Source organism: Meleagris gallopavo, chromosome 17 (assembly GCF_000146605.3).
Source record: "Meleagris gallopavo isolate NT-WF06-2002-E0010 breed Aviagen turkey brand Nicholas breeding stock chromosome 17, Turkey_5.1, whole genome shotgun sequence".
Classification (NCBI taxonomy): domain Eukaryota; kingdom Metazoa; phylum Chordata; class Aves; order Galliformes; family Phasianidae; genus Meleagris; species Meleagris gallopavo.
In genome coordinates, this window is record NC_015027.2 from 6,500,489 (window position 1) to 6,505,600 (window position 5,112).

The 5,112-nt window shown below is 55.2% G+C and overlaps 1 protein-coding gene across 1 annotated transcript in view; it reads left to right on the plus strand.

Annotated features, from left to right (window-relative positions):
- Positions 1 to 6: 6 nt before the first annotated feature.
- RPH3A (rabphilin 3A) overlaps positions 7 to 5,112 on the plus strand; it is a 21,890-nt gene continuing 16,784 nt past the window's right edge. The window contains 1 exon segment of the mRNA XM_031555976.1: positions 7 to 68. The gene's annotated coding sequence lies outside the window, so the exon portion shown is untranslated.

The following is a 5,112-nucleotide window of genomic DNA, read 5'->3' on the forward strand; positions in this document are numbered from 1 at the left end:
CGCGCCGCCTCCGCGCTGCTCCGCAGTGCTGCCGGGGAGCCGCGCTGCGCCGAGCCGGGACGGGCCAGGTAAGGGGCTGAAAGCCGGGGTCTGCATTGCTCTGCTCGGGGTTGAGGGTCTGAGGCAGCTGCGGGGTCGGGGGACCCGGCTGTCCCCGAGCATCGATGTTCCAGGACTGGCAGAAGTGCTGCCGACGGGGTTAAAAGAGGCAGTCTGCGAGCGAGGAACGCTTCTTCGTTTTACGCTCCGAGTGGACATGGGGTGAGCTCTGCTCCGGGCTCGGTCCGTGCCACATCGCTCCCGGGATGTGACACAGCGTGGGGGGTCGGGGTGGTCCCCTCCGGGGGGAACGCGATGGGAAAGGATGAACGAAGGGATCAGAAGGCAGGGAACTGCCTGCGGGGATGCAAAGCTGATAACAGATGAACCATTTGCTTTAATTACTGGTATCAAAAGCCCAGGCTGCAGCTTAGCCTGAAAATAAATATTGTTAATGTCGTGATACCGGGGTTTATTTGATGATGCATTGTTCATCTGGCGGGGATTTAGCGAGATGCTCTCTTTGAGTGTAGGGGAGATCGGTGCTCAGCCTTTCCTCGGGGAGCGGCGGGGCTGCGGGGAGGGATTCTAGCAAAGCTCCCCACAGCCCCATTGGGAACGAGCATCCACGCATCCCTACTTTGCAAAGCCTTCTTCAGCCCTTCCTCCTCCTCCTCCTCCTTTGCACCGTGAAGGAAAGCAGAGAGCTGGGTGATTTGTGGGGTGCACCCAGCGTTTGGTGCCCGAGTATTGGGGTACTGTGGGATCCGAGAGGAGGGGACGCAGCTCGTGGTGGCGGTGGCACCATCCTCCTGCCGCAGACTGGGAGGCAGTGTCACCGCAGTGGCTGCCAATTAGTGGTGGCAGCTGATGAACCACTCAGGGCACGGGCAGCTGGTTAATTGCTCATTCCCGTTAAGCTGGGTGGGGTGCGGCTGGGGCCGGTGCCTGTGGTGGGCAGTGGGGGCTGCTGTGCTGGAAGCCGTTTTAATTGATACCCACGTGTTGGAGCTGCAGCACTCCCCTCCTGGTCGCTGGGTGCGTTTGGGCTCTGCTGGATGGGATGAGGGCACAGTGATATTAATGAGGTGTGGGGTCTGCAAGCTGCATGCGTGGTCTTGCAGCCGTGAGCATCCCATGATGGGACATGCACCCACCCCAGTCTTTCCTTCTGTTAGGAGTTGCAGTGCAGACCTGGTGCTCAGCCCTGCAGGGCAGCTTTTGGGTCTGTTCCTGACTTCCCAGCAGCAAACAGGACCTGCTACCTCTGAGCAGTCTTTGCGTTGCTGCATTTGCAGGCAGTTCTTGGAGCTTTCGCTGAACTTCTTTGGTTGCCTCCACCAGTGCATGGGGTGTCCCTGTGCTGGGATCTGTTCTGATCAAAATGGAGGGCACTGCCTGGGTGGGAGCTTGGGATAATTGCACAGAACCAAAAAGATGTTTTCCCTTTGACGTGCTTCCCTGCCATTAATCAGGGGGAGTAATCCTGGTGACAGCTCCATGATGGCTTTGGGTTCACAGGGGAGCAATGTGAACAGATGTCATTCTGCTGCCTGACCCATCCCTGGAGGTGCCTGAGGCCCTGTTGGATGAGTCCTGGGCAGCCTAATCTGGTGGGAGGCAGCCAGCCTGTGGCACGGGGTTGGAAAAGGGTGGTCTTTAAGGTCCCCTTCAACATAAGCCACTCTATGATTCTCTGATTAACCCGAATTGACTGCCTGGAGAACAGCAGGAAGCTGGGAACTGAGGCTGGAGGGATGCCATGGGGCTGGGAGGGTGGGCTCGGTGTGTGCCACGTGCTTGGTGGCCAGGACGGTGCTTTGCATTCACTGTGTACCCATCATCTGAGCATTGCTGCACCTGCAGACTGCAGGCACCGCCGCCATTCATTCACCTGCTGGCCACGTTTAGCCTTAATTAACCAAATGGTGCCAAGCTGCAGGATGAGCTTCCCTCTTCCCTGCCATGCCTGGCAGGGGCCGGAGGATGGCATGGCCCCAGGGTCAGGGCTTGCTGCTTCTGGCTCTTTCTCCAAAGCTGAATTTCCAGGGCTCCTGGGCCACTGCTTGTGCTGCAATGCGACCAGAGGACTTTGCACTGGATCCCACCTCTCTGCCTTGTGTTGTCTCACACCAGAGCTGCATTTATAGCATTTACAAGTGCTCATGGTGCAGGTCTCTGCGGGAGCAGCTCTGCATGCTCAGTGCTGTTGGGAGCAGATGGGTGCAAGCTGTGCCACTCCAGGAGCTGGTGCAGGAACCCTGTCCCCACGTGGGACTGAGCAGTATCTGCCCATGCATGGTGCAGGATGCATGCACACAGGGAGCTCTGCTCCTTCTGGTCCTGTTTTCATCCTCCCATCCCTCCATCCACCCATCTTTCTTTCCATCCATCATCCCATCCATCCCTCCTTCCACCTATCCACCCTTTCTGCCTGTTACTGCCAGGTCAGGTTACCACTTCCACAGAATTCTGCTAGCTGAGATCTGCATCTCATTTTTCTTTCTATTGAAGGAAAGTCCCTAACATAGGCAGTTTCCCAAAGCATGAGCCATGAAGCAGCTTGCTTGGCTTTACCCAAACATTCTGCAATGATTTGTGCCTGAGATGAGCCAAAATACGAGTGCTCATTGCCCTGTAGGTGAAGTTTGGAGTTTGCCCCATCCCTGGAAGTTCTCAAGGCCATGGATGGGGTTCTGGGCAGCCTGAACTGATGGGTGGCAACCAGCTCATAGCACAGTTTGAAACTGGACAGGCTTTAAGGTCCTCTCCAAACTAAATCAGTATTTGGAACAGCATGGTGAGCTTGGTGCCTGCACAATATTTGTGCTCTGGGTCCCCCATGGTGCACTCAGCTCTGCTGGGGCACAGGGACTGTAGGATCCCATGGAAGCAGCTGCTAGCAGGGAGCATTTCAGCAGTGAAGGTGTTTTGGGGATGCACACGTGTGTGCTGAAAAGCTGAGGCGCTCCAGGTTCTGCAGCAGAGCACCCGCATCTGCTCTTCTCGTTGCTCAGACGATGGTCAATGGGTCACCGTTCCCTAAGTTCCCACCCATCGTCCCATGGGCATGGCACTGGGGAGCTTGTTGGGCCACCATTCGCTCATTTTCCCAGCTGGGTGTGAATCATAAAAGCCCTGAAGGACAGTGCCTGGCTCCACTCGAGCTCAGCCCTGCTTGACACTGCTGGGGAGCGCTCAGCCTTGGCACCGTGTTGGCTTTTCGCTCGGGGTCTGGCTGCTGGCGGGGAACCTGGAGCTGCACCTTTCACCAGGTGAACAGACAGCCCTGAAATCCTCCTCTTTCAAACCAGATTAATCGCATTAGGGTTTTGTCAATGCAAAAATTACCTCATCATTGGCACTGGCAGGTGGTGTAGAGCGGCAGACTTATTCAATATTTAAGAAAGCTGCATTGCAGAGCTGAGAAGGCTGGAGAAATAGGTTGCCTGTGTCAGTGTCTTTGCTGGTGGAAACATCTCTGCAGGCACCGTGAAGTGAGAAATGTTGAGCTCACCGTAACAGCCTGATTATTGCACTCAGAGTCTTTAAAATACTGAATTTTTTGTTTTCTACAGCAGATATCCATTGGGCTTTGGGTCACCCATACCGTGGGGACCCTCTCTGCAGCTGGCAGATTAATGGTGGTGACTCCAGGTCCCTCGTGCCACCCCCATGGCTGAAGTGATGTGGGGCGGGGTGGACTCATGCTATGGGTCTCCCCGTGGGGCTGCCCATGCTGGGTGCTCTGCTGCCTTACGGGCGCCATGCAGAACAATGCTGGGAAGTGGTTCCATCCCTTTTCATTGAGGCACGGCCAAACGCATGGGCTCCGTCATACAGAAGTAACGGAGCATCACGCAGCTCTTCTTCAAGGCCAGGAATTAAAACCCTGCTGCTGTTCCTGGCAGTGCTGTGGTGCACCAGGAGCGTGGGACCGAATGGTGCTGGGGATGCTCCAAGGTTGGGTTTTGGCTCGGTTTAAAGGATCTGGCAGGGTCACGCCAATGGTTTCTGCTCTGTCTGTGGTGTCTGCATGTGCTGTGAACAGAGGTCACGTTGCTTTGGATGGCCCTGGGTCTGGGTACCTTAGGGTGGAAAATTTCCATTTCATTAATGTCACCCAGCTCATGGCTTAGACTGCCACAGCCTCTTGCTTCTTGCAGAGATCTGGGGCAGGGAAAGCCACGGCCAGCTGATTTTGTTCTTTGCCGTGCGCTAAAAACACACAACCAAGCATTAGGGCCAAGCAAGAGTAGTTGCTGGAAGTAATGCAAAGTAGAGCTTCCAAATCTATTATTTATAGGCAAAGGGAAGGGCTCCTGTACTCCTCCATCTCCGGGCTCCTCTCCATCCGCACTGTGGTCTCTCTGCTGTTAGAAAGCTCCGGTGGGGGAAGTTTTCTTCCCAGCATCTCTGTGCCTTTTGCTGGGAAAACCCAGGGACGTTCCTCAGTCCCTGCTCAGGCTCTGCTGGGAACATCCCAGCCAACCTTGGGCACATCCCAGAGCATCACAGGACAAGCAACGTAGGGGAGAAATCATAGAATGGCTTGGGTGAGAATGGGCCTTAAAGATCATTGGGTTCCAACTCCCCACTGTGGGCAGCGATGCCAACCATGGGATTGGAGGTGTGGGGTTGAGTTCCCAGTGTTGGCCATAAATCGTGCTGGGAGCTTTGCTGCTGCAGTGCAGGTGCCGGCAGTGGCTGCGGGATGGAAATGAGCAATTTGCTTATTGAACCGACCTTGTCAATCAGCCTCCTGTTTTGGCAAAAAGCAAAGGCGCCGCACGAAGCCAGCAGAGCACTAATTACCCCATGGAATTCTCGTAGATATCATCATGAAGTTTTCAGGGAAACAGAGGTGATCCTCCACCCTCTGCCAACCCTATAGGGACAGATGCAAAACCCCTGCAACATTGCAGAGCAAGAAGCAGAGGATGGGGATATGGATATTTTTTCCCCTTTCTGGGCACAGTGCACACTTTCTCATCTCTCAGAATTTGGGATTTCAGCTCCCAGCCTTCCCATGGCCCCAACGTGAGATTGGCCTCCTACCTTACCAAGGTCCTA